Below are 11605 nucleotides of genomic sequence, written 5' to 3' on the forward strand. Positions count from 1 at the left end.
AATACAAGATCACAAAATACCGGGACCTCAAACAACTCGCTCATGAGGGAAACCCCACCTATGTCAGACAGTGTGGGCTGGAAATCAAGAGGTCACCCCCACCGCAGCAGGGAAAGCAGGTCGTGCCCTGATAGCCAAAAAGGTGGGGAAAGAGCACAAGGGAAGCCGTGCAAACATTCTCCAGTTCCTCTCCCCCCGCCCCAAAGGGAAAAGGAACCAAGAATGCAGCACACAAAGAACCAAAGCTCGGAGAAAGTGCAGCCCAAGGAACAAGAGGGAATTCCCCACGAGAGCTTCATGCTCCACAGTGTGTCAAGAACAGAATTTCAGCTCGAGAAAAGGAGCTCTGAAGAAAAATGACAAAATAGGAGGAGAGGAAAAGAAGACTCCAAACCCAAGAAAGCAAAGGGGAGCAAAGCTGCCCCATAACAGATCCGAGCAATCCTTAGTGTTGTTAGGGTCCAGGCTTCCGAGGCTTCCCCAGAGAACAAACTACACAGGCATAGAGATGTAAATTCAAGCAAAGTCTTTATTCAGCCAACTAGTTGGGGTCCAAGTCAGCCCCGACGCAGGGGGTCTCAACAAGGACCCCGAGCACTCAGAGCCAAGGGTTTATATAGCAATTTCAAAGCACTTAACTCATAGCAATTTTCTATAACTATACATTATTCTTGCAAGACATATATCCTGGGGTTAAGCAAGGGCAGGGTAAGACTACTCCTCAATGGTTAGGGAGGTTCTGCACGATAAGCTTGGTATGTAAGATTACTGACCAAGGTTAGCTGACCAAGGGTCACAGCTGCCCACCACCCGGTGCTCATGATTAACTTGTTTTTCAAGGCCTTACCCAGTTCCAGTTTTTCTTTCTAAGTCACATACTCAGAAAATGGCTTCTAGGCCTTTAAGATGGCTATGCTTATGCTAACCTATTTCTATTCTTACATTCCCCTCTTCTTCTTGTATCTATTTCAATCATGAAATTAGGGGTCATCTGTTTGGTTAACACTCTGATAGTTCTGTCTCAACACTCTGATTTGCACGGTGCTAATGCGTTCTTTGATAAAGGTAACACATGGAGTGACTCCGGTTTGGCGGGCCTACTACTTGTTAGAATAAGCTGAGGTGGTGCTGATTACTTCTGTCCTGTTGCAGAGGGAGGTGTAAGTTTCAGGAACTCTCTCAATGCAGGTTCTTTGCCTACTTGCAGAGGATAAAGTGAGTCTCGGTCTTTGTCTTCTACAGATAGGGACTCTAGCTGCTGCTAGGGAAAAGGGGCGATGACCGCTCTGGCTGCTTCGTGCTGAGAAGGGGGTGCAGTAAAGGGTGCAGCTAGGTCTCTATTACTGGTCAGTTGAGAGGGCTTCAGAAGGCTGGCGCTTCTATTACTATTTGCAGTTTTGTGGCTTCTAGGCAAGATAAAACAAATTGTGTTATTAGGTTATGTAGCAACATCTGGAGTTGGATTTTCTATTCTGGAGGCTGCAGTTATTGAAACAATACTTTTCTCTAAAATCACCCTCATTTTTATTAGAAGTAACCAGGTTAAGAAAATAATTAACAGCTGGCTTGATCATTTGCACAAGTGCAGCAAGAAGAGCAATTGATTACACAGGCTCTTTTAAATATGCTTTGCTGGAACTTTTTGTAAGGAATTTCAGATTGAACTTTTAAAGGCCTCTTGAGGCCAGACAGCCAAGCTAGACTTGCCATCAGGCTTTGCCTGCAGTACCTGTAGATTTGGATGAATTCTTCTCTTCTCGAGGTCTCTGCACCTGCCAGGAAGTGACCTTCTTTACTCACCTGGTAAGGCTGCTGGGAACTCTGTAAGCAAGGTACCAGGCCAGTTCTTCCAAGGGGCTTTGTTGGCTTTATAAAGTCAATCTTAGTTCCTTAAAGTTGTTCACATCTGAGTCCATGCACATGTCTCTCAGGTATGACATTCTAGTCAAAGCCCTGGCAGTATAACCAGTGTTCTTAAGTAGTCTTCTCACAAGGAAAGCAGATTCTTATTGAACTCATGCAAATAAACATACTGCCATGGAATACAAAAACAGTCACTGAAAGTTTTTAAACTCTGGAGGGATCAGGTAGAGAGAAGGAAGTTTCAATTCTGCTCATAAAGATAGTCATTTACTAAACTGTTGTCAGTTTAAGAGAACAAGGTTAAAACACTTTATCAGCAACATTTGAAACAAAAAGACACAAAATTATTTTCTTTAGTTTATGTAATCTTATGTAACTAATACCTGTTCTGCTGAAATCTAGTTCTTTACCAGTTTAGGGATAATACTATAAATGACAAAAGACTTACAAATGACAATGGTTAAAGATCTGATGAGAGCTTACTGTAAGACAGTTGACATAAGGAAATTCTGATATTTCTGTAATACAAAACATTTAGTAACAAAGTTTAGCATCATTCTCTTTGACAGTGCTTTCCTGGTAAATAAATAAATATATATCAGATAAATAAGCCAAATTAGTCAAATACTTTCTCTAATGAGAAAAAATTCTTCTGACATGTTCCAGGGGCCCTCTGGAAAATATCAGAGTTAACTAGAGGTAAAAGCACTTTTTTTTTTGAACTTAGCATAAGTGTCCAAGACCAGATACAAAAAAAGCAGAGAAAGTGCTTAAGTCTACAGGTCTTCTCTGAAAGCTTCAAGAATGTTTTACTCTTTAATAGTAGATATAAGCTGCTATGCAAATTCTATTAAAAGCTCTAAGATCATTTGCATTAAAAAAATATGAAGAGTCCTCTGAAGGACTACTACTAGTAAGATGGCAAACTTCCGGCTTCTCTTCGGGGTCCTTGGTTTCCGCCGGCGCCACCTGAAGCCCAATCACCTCTCGCTCCCCTCCCAATCCCAGCACCTAGCCAACAGCCACCAGCTCCGTAGAAGTGACACTTCAATCAATTCATGCCCCTTCTTATATAACCCAGCACCTTTCCCTAATAAAGCGGAACTCTCCGGTTAATTGCTGCTATGTGTCGCTCCTTTCCTTTCATCCCCCATGTTTTTTTTTTTTTAAAACATACAGCATATAAATTAAACAAGAAGACCTGGTGGTTGTCAAAAAAATCTATTACAACCTTTCTCAAAAGTGGTCACACGTTTGTCCATTTAAACTTTTACAGTGAAACTTGTTTTTCTGGGAGAAACATAATCTTGTCTAGATTCTAGTTTAATTTTTAAGAATAAATTTTGGTTTGTTAACTAAGTGCATTTAATCAGCTGAAAAAAGCTTTGTTACCATTCTGCTTAGGAGGATAAATTAAGAAAACAAATAATCAGTAACAACTTTAATCATTTGTTGGTTAGAGATTTTTCCACTTATAAAAATATATGGAATAAATAATTCAATTTCTCAGGCCATGCAATCGTTTTCAAAAACAAAATATTTCAAAGGTAAATAAAGCTTATACAGTTGTTAACAAACTTTAGCTTTTAGTCTTTTTAATATTACGATTTCATTTTTTTTTTTTTTTTAATATTCTGGCAACTCACTGAGACTTTAAGCATGAGAAACTGCTTTGATCTTTCAACATTAAGAGCAGACTAACAGTTAAAGAAAACTGTTTAACTAGAAACGAGATTCTAATTTTGCTGTGCACTTGATATCAAGACTCACTTGCTTTAATTTCACTAGGCACGACTATATCTGTAAGAATATAGTAATTTATTCTTCATTTGCCCTATGGTCCCAAGCACATAAGCCGGTGAGAATTAGCCTGGGCTTGCCTGCGGCTTGACTGGGTTTATCTCACTTAATCTCTAAACATCCTGACCCTCCCCCCCAAAGCAACAGGCTGAGCAGGTCTTCCACAACAAAAGGCACCACGCTGTTTTCTCTCTTTAAACAAATAGCTGTACTTTAGAACAAAGTTACTTTCTTTATCACAAAACACATTCTTTAGCATGCAGAAGACTTTTCATTCTTTATACTTTTTCTTATTAAAACATACATTTTTTAGCATAGAGAAATGTTTTATTACTTTAAATAGTTTTAATTAAAACTTAAAACCATTAGAAACTTTAATTTCCAGTGAACACCGAGAAGCAGGCCATTGTAAACTGTTAAACTAACATTCTTTAGATTGACAAATTTATGAACACATTTTATAATTTCTGTAACCATGAGCTTTACAGCACAATCTCTCATAGAGTATATCTTCTTAACTTAGCAAAACTTTAAGGTTTTAGGTTTCTACAAAGATCCTCACGCAGTAGGTAGGTATACACACTGTAACACACAATTAAAAAGAGGTTCACTTGCTTCAGTCATTTAGTTCACTCATTCGTAACAACTATTCTAGATTACTTACAAGACTTTTACTGAATATTAGACAAAGCCAAGCTTTTAAGCATTTTATTTTTAAAAGATTTAGCAGATAACATGACTTAAATGACCTCAGGTAAATTTAGGCAGCTGATAACTACAAGGACATGCCCGCCTCAGGCAAACTCAAATTAGCATTAATGCTTAACACTTTTTATCAGGTTTTCTGGAAGTTTTAGAATACCCAATTTTCACAAGCGCTTGTCTTTAAATCAATTTCATTAATACCATCCGGAGGTAGAAAGATATATTCATTTACACACTTAGGGGGTCGTCTGAGTCTGACCCATGGTGAGAAAGAAGGAAAAAGAATATGAGGGAGACAAAGGCGAAGGATGAAGATGCCACTTCAAACAAAATGACTGTTGTATGTGCTTGTGAACGAGTGCCTGTCGTTGCACAGTTTTCCTTCCAGGGGGGACGCGAATTTATCTGGGATTCGCGGCTGTGACCCCCTTATCCTGTCACGGGAGTCTTCTAGCGGCGGGCGCCCTAATGGCTCTTAATTGCCCGACCCGTGCCCGCGGGGAATGATGTAGTGGCAGAAAGGAGGAACGGAGAGAGCAGGAGAACCTTAGAACAAGGAAACTTAAAATGAGAAGCGCAAAAAAATATAAACCGAAACCAAAACACAGTAAAACAGTCAATGATAACACCAAGCACACACACCACATCTGATCGCACTCGTTCGGACCGGTCCTTCTCTCACTCTGGTGCGCACCACACTCACCACTTTCAGGGTCCTCAGAAACTCTCGTAATTCTCCTGAAGGGCGTCCACTCGGACTGCCGCAGGGTGACGAGCTCGATCTTTTCCTCCTCGGGCGCCAGTTTTCTGCTGATCGGATTTGCCTTCCTAAGGCCGAGTCACTCGGACCCTAGGGCCAGGATTGGTTACCTGGGCTTCACCCAGGGTCGCTAACCTGGGGGCCGGGACTACCAGCCCGGACTTCCTCACTCGGGACCACTAACCCGAGACCATACACGGGATGGCGACTCCCGCTTTATAATGGATTTATGCAGACACGAGGGGGCGACCCTCGAATTACACTGCCCTGTCCGGACAATTAGACCTTGCCTCCAGCTGTCCTTTGTTCTCAGGGAAGCTGCTCGTATCCCGGACGAGCCCCCAAATGTTAGGGTCCAGGCTTCCGAGGCTTCCCCAGAGAACAAACTACACAGGCATAGAGATGTAAATTCAAGCAAAGTCTTTATTCAGCCAACTAGTTGGGGTCCAAGTCAGCCCCGACGCAGCGGGTCTCAACAAGGACCCCGAGCACTCAGAGCCAAGGGTTTATATAGCAATTTCAAAGCACTTAACTCATAGCAATTTTCTATAACTATACATTATTCTTGCAAGACATATATCCTGGGGTTAAGCAAGGGCAGGGTAAGACTACTCCTCAATGGTTAGGGAGGTTCTGCACGATAAGCTTGGTATGTAAGATTTACTGACCAAGGTTAGCTGACCAAGGGTCACAGCTGCCCACCACCCGGTGCTCATGATTAACTTGTTTTTCAAGGCCTTACCCAGTTCCAGTTTTTCTTTCTAAGTCACATACTCAGAAAATGGCTTCTAGGCCTTTAAGATGGCTATGCTTATGCTAACCTATTTCTATTCTTACAGTGTTAGTCAAAAGTGGCGCCCGACACCACACTTTTGGACCAGAGATGGCAACCATTAAGTTTCAGTTTCCCAAGATTAGGTTCAGCTTCCCACTCATTATGCAGAAAACTCTGTGACACAGACCAATAACGTCCTGCCAGCTAAGCCCAACGACGCCATAACCAATCAGCTGGTTTAAAGTGCCTTATCAGGAGATGTAGGCAGGGCTCCCTAGCCCACAGGGCTGCTCCCTCACTCTAGCGGGCAGCAAACTCGCCACCACTGAGTGAATCTCTTGCTTGGATATCTGCTTCTGGTGTGGTTGTCTCTTCCCTTAAGGAATTGGCACTCCTTTTATTGGTGCCATGACTCAGATGTGGCCTCCCCACCAGGAGGGGGACTCCCTTCATTCGAGGGTGAGACCGCTTGAGACTCCCCTGAGGTAGCGGCCAGCCTGCACCCATCCTCTCCATCGCCTTCCTCACATACAGCATAGGCTCCAAGCTGAGACAAAAGAGAGCCCATGCGGCTGGGGACTCCAGTCTGAAGTGCAGGCATGCCCTAAAGGAGGGCTCTGGGAGGTGCAGTCCCGGGAGGTGGAGCTGCCCCACGATTCTGCGTACTGCACACCATTGGCCCCGCCTCCGAGGATTCTGGGTGTTGAAGTCCTGGGGCGGTGCCGCGCTGGCGCTTCTGGGTACGGGTTAGTGCTGGACAGCTGAAGAGGGCCTGAGGATTCTGGGTACTGAGGTCCTGAAGCCGCCCCGTCAAGGTTTCTGGGTGCCGAGGTTTCAACACCCCTGACTGGTGTAGACGCGTTGGAACTGCCCACCAGGGCATCTGTGCACCGACGTCCTAGCACCGCCCCACCGAGGATTCTGGGTACTGACTTCCTGGAGCGCCCCCCGAGGATTCTGGGTACTGACGTCCTGGAGCGGCCGTTGAGGATTCTGGGTCCTGGAATCCCGGCCTGCGCGGGGGGATCCCGGGTAGTGTGCTCGGGTGGACGGCCACGCCGAGGCGCAGAGCCTCCGTCTGCATCCGGCAGAGGACGCGGAGTCCCCGTCCCCGCCCGCCGTCTGTCCCCGGGTGAGTCGGGGCCCTGCAGCCCCGTGTCCTGCTCGCTCTTCCGAGCGGGGAGGAGGCCGGCCGTGCGGGTGCGGCGGGGGAGGGGTGCTGAGGCCGGAAGCGCCTGCAGGCCGCAGGGGCAGGGAGTCCGTGTCCCAGGGGGAGACGGGGCGAGTCGCCGGGAGAGCCTCTGGGAAAGGCCGGGAGCTGCGGCCCGGGGAGTCCCGGCGTCGTGGGGCGGCTGCGTCTGGAGGGCCGCTCCCCGCGCGCTCGGCGGAGCCTCCGCCTGGGCGGGCGGGTTCCTGACGCCCGAGGAGAGGGAGTCCTCGAACAGGTCGGGCGAGTGGAGGTGAGGGCGGCGTCCACAACGGTGAGCAGCGGCAGAGAGCAGGGAGGGCCGGGGGCGGAAAGGGGCGCTCGCTGAGCTCCGCGGGGGCAGGTGCCTCGGCAACTTGCACGGCCGGGTCACCTGGATGCGGGGTCCGCGTGGGTCTGCACAGCCTGGGAACCCCGGCCTAGCACCCCAGCATATCGGGGAGTCCAGAGCACTGCACGGAGTGCGGCCGTGTTCGGAGACCTTCCCGAAGGCCAAGAAAGGAGATTTGGGGGGCGGCTTCTAAAGAGCGCGGTCGGACAGCGGGAGGCCTGTCCCGGTGTCCCAGGCGACGGGAACTCGTGAGCCCAACTCAGACCTCGGTGGCCCTTCCCTGCTTACCCGAAGTAGGACAGAGGGGGGAGGCTTGCGCTTCAGTCTGCAGGTTAGAATGACAGCGAAGTAACAAAGACGCTCACCGCTGGAAGGGCGCAGAGACAAAGCAAAATAATTTGATCGCACCAGTTAGAAATGTTTAAGTCCAAAAGTGCCGCTCGAAGAAAGGGGAGTTGTGGGCAGCCTCAGAGAAGGTTCACTCGTAGTCTTAGGATTGTGTCTTTTCAGGCTTTCAAGAATGGGGAAAAGCTGGGGCGTTGCTGGGCATACGCATGACTTGTGGTGTCCTTAGGGGAGCGTTGTTTATTTTCCTTCATTCCTGCCCCCACTGCAACAGAGAATTGAAGGGCAGAGACAAAGTAGTGAAGCAGAGAAGAGGTTTTCTTTAAAGTTACTTACTTAGGGATAAAGTGCAGGCGACCTCAGGGAGGCGAGGCACCCTGAAGGGCATAAGTTGTAATTAGAGAAAGTGCTCACTCCGGAAGGGGTGTGGGCGATCTTAGAGAAAAGGCGCTGGAAGCTTTAAGATTCATTCAAGGCTAAGCACTTAGTGTGGGTGACCTCAAAGCGGTGCGTGCTGAAGGGTTGGGGGTTTCCCAATTTATTGATTTTTCACGAATGTCACAGGCTAGGGAGTGTAGACTTGTTAAGTGGTCCCAAAATGTTCGTCTGTGATGAGATATTAAGTCTCTTCTCTGTCCTCCAGGTAATTCTACAAAATTAACTCTGCACAGGAAATTTAGTGCTTTGATTTCTCCCTAGGGTAGCACCATCTGTCTGCCAGCATGTCAGCTTATGACTGCCTGCCCCGCCCCCTAGGTGGCTGAGTCATTGTCTGTTTGCTAAAGACTGTTTTAAGTATCGTACTGCTTAATTTCCTGCGTTTTAAAACGCAGTCTTGGTTTTAAGCTGGAATTCTTCCTGTTGTCACGATGCTGTTTAGAGCTGGGCTTGTTTCCAAAATTAATTGGCAGAGTCCAGCTCCAGCGAGTCCAGGGGTCCCTGAGGGAAGAACGGTGTCTGCGGGTGACGGAATGAATGAATGAGGACACAGACAGTAGCAGAGTTCCCGAGCTGAGCCTGGCCTGTTTTATTGAAATGTAGCAAGGTTATATATGTTTTGAGTATGCACTGTCATAAAGATTAGATCATTTGATTCTTTGGGAAAAAAATGTTCACATAAAGGTCAATCTTAAGAGATGAGATTATTGGCGCCTTAGCAATTATTAATGTTTTCCACGTGTGCTTGCTTGGCATCCCTGGCGGTTTCAGAACAAACAAGACTTAATTCTCACAATGTTCCCTCACACCTGGTTGGCTTGGGCCCTACTTGCAGTTTCCTTATTATTGATTCTAAAATAGCCACGGTTACTATTCATTTAATTAGTAAGTATAGCTAAGTCTATTTTTCTAGGTCTAGAGCATTACATGCAGATATAAAGAAAAACATCAAAACAGTCTGTCATCAAAGCAGTGTACCAAGACTAACCTGATTGTAATTGCGGGAACTGGAAACTGTACCCTTGGGTAGGTGCCCAGTTTCATAGAGACGAGAGCGTTGCCCCTGGGGGGATGAGGTAAGGGGGTAATAACCAACGAATTTGAAGGCTTAGGGGCCCAGTCAGGCCACCTTTCTTCCCAGGGAGGGCAGGGTCATGTCCTTTTTGAGAGTTTCTTTAAACCATATACAATAATATCTGTAAGAAAATCTCTTCAATGGGGAGAGTGTGTACAGTCATGCCAGGCACTTCCACCCACACTATCCCGTCCGTTATACGTGCTGGCTCTCCTTTGTTGTTCTATTTTTTTCCCTGGGACCCAGTAGGTCTAGTAGTGTTTAGAAATTCCTCTCAGGGCCGAGTTGGACGGGGAGAGGGTACTGGAACCCACTCAAACCACCCCTGTTTATTATATCCTAATACTTGTTTCCAAAGTTCTCTCTGCATCCTCCCCTTCTCATTCCGTCCCTACTTTCTGGGGGAAATGGGGTCTTGCCTCTAGCATTTCTCCCAGGGTATTTTAAATTTGGTTTTCCAATTTAGTGTATAAATACCCTATAGCAACATTTCCAAATACCATAATAATAAGGAGAGTTAGCGGGGTTGTTCCTGTCAGAAGTCCACTTTGTGGTTCTGTCTTGCTGGGCATCTGGGCAGTGCCATCAGGTGGGCAATTCGGACTGGCTCCTGACAATTAATCATGATGCTTATCTCTTGCCCTGGTTGCAAATTACTAGTTTAGGGGCTGTAGGAGGAGAAAACAGCATATGGGTAAAGTTAAAGCATAAGCTGGGCCTTTTAGCAGGCATAGTAAATGTTACAATGGCATGATGTAATTGACAAGATGAAGACAGAGGCTATGCTGAGATACTTTTACCTGGGAATATTCAAGAATTCCAGGCCAAGTGACTCCAGGAGTTTTTAGCCTCACTGTTTAATTCTTTTAACTATCCATCATTTCTGGCTTAACAGTATAAGTGTCCAAGTCTTTTGAGATCCTCCTGGTGGGTTTTCCTGGCCTTATTTTCTTTCCACCCCACCCACTCATATCTATTCTTCTGCCTAACAGTCTCATGATATGTGGCCTCATGACCTGAGATATGGTGAGAGATGTTACGTCACCATCCGTAGTCTGTCCTGTAGATGTTCTGTAAGATGAACTTAATACAAGCAATTTCTTGATTCAGTTCTCCTCCGAGATAGTACTTACCCTCAAACAGTTGGGACATATTTTTTGGGGGAGAGGAGTTGGTTCGGAGTGGGAGAACTCAGTATAAGGTGAGGGAGGAGTTTATCTCATTATATTTTTATACAATATTTTTACTAAGGTATTATTGATATATACTCTTATGAAGGCTTCACATGAAAAACAATGTGGTTATTATGTTCTCCCACATTATTGTGTACCCCATCCCGTACCCCATTGCAGTCACTCTCTGTCAGTGTAGAAAGATGCCAGAGTCACTACTTGTCTTCTCTGTGCTACACTGTCTTCCCCAGGACCCCCACACACCATGTGAACTGATCATAATACCCCTCAATCCCCTTCTCGAGGAAGCAGTTTATTAAGGCAAGAGTGTGAGGGAATGACAGAGAGAATGACAAAGGAAGTTCACTGAACCTCTGCTGTGCATGGGTCGCATCCCCTGCTGACTGCTTAAGCCAATGTCACCTTGCATCCAGTGTGTACTTGGATCTGTATAGTGTGGGAACCGAGTCCCTACCACCCCAGGCTTTGGGGGAGCCGCAGAGCACAGGATGGAATGAGGTTATGTTCTGGGAACGTCCTAGAGACAAATAAGTGGGCTTTCAGGCAGGTTACTAGAGAGCATGACCGTGAGCTGCAGCGCCATCTGTGGCACCCAGGTGACAGTGATTTGCGAGCCCAGATCTGAGCTCTCAGCAGCCCCTCCTTATCTGTTATAGGGCAGAGGGCGTGAAAGTTTGAGCTTAAATCCAGAGGATCACAATGACAAAGCAAAGTGGCACAGACACAGTGGAAAAATATAGAGACAGAGCATTGTAGTAGTGAGAGTTGATTTAAGGCAAAAATGTGCACACTTGGAGAAAGGGGAGTGTGGGCTACCTAAGAGACAGGTGCGGTGAAAAATTGGGAAGGGCTACACACTTAGAAAGTGCAGGCGACCACAGAGGTGCGCCCCTAAGTGTTCAGGGTCTGGAGTTTTGTCTGTGGTGAAGGATTTTCAGGACTATAACAAAAGGCTTGGAGTGTGGACTTGTCCACTGGTTCCAGAATGTTCATCTTTGATGAGACATGAAGTTTTTTCTTTTAACTTAGCACAAGACATTTACCCGTCTGATTCCCTCCCAGGACAGCAGTCCTGCCTGGAAGCATATCAGTCGAGACCATCTGTGCTGCCTA

The 11605-nt window shown here is 46.2% G+C and overlaps 1 protein-coding gene and 1 long non-coding RNA gene across 2 annotated transcripts in view; one reads left to right on the plus strand and one right to left on the minus strand.

Annotated features, from left to right (window-relative positions):
* Positions 1–511: 511 nt before the first annotated feature.
* Positions 512–5057, minus strand: LOC140846505 (uncharacterized). The gene is made up of 2 exons (XR_012125666.1): positions 1801–5057; positions 512–1406 (listed from the first exon to the last, which is right to left on the minus strand). It is a non-coding gene; the product is annotated as an uncharacterized lncRNA (long non-coding RNA).
* A 1806-nt stretch (positions 5058–6863) lies between these two features.
* Positions 6864–11605, plus strand: part of LOC108401536 (zinc finger protein 337-like) — a 169907-nt gene continuing 165165 nt past the window's right edge. The window contains exon 1 of the mRNA XM_073223042.1: positions 6864–7035. The gene's annotated coding sequence lies outside the window, so the exon portion shown is untranslated. The remainder of the gene's footprint in view (positions 7036–11605) is intronic.

Source organism: Manis javanica, chromosome 15, assembly GCF_040802235.1.
Source record: "Manis javanica isolate MJ-LG chromosome 15, MJ_LKY, whole genome shotgun sequence".
In the NCBI taxonomy this organism is placed as follows: domain Eukaryota; kingdom Metazoa; phylum Chordata; class Mammalia; order Pholidota; family Manidae; genus Manis; species Manis javanica.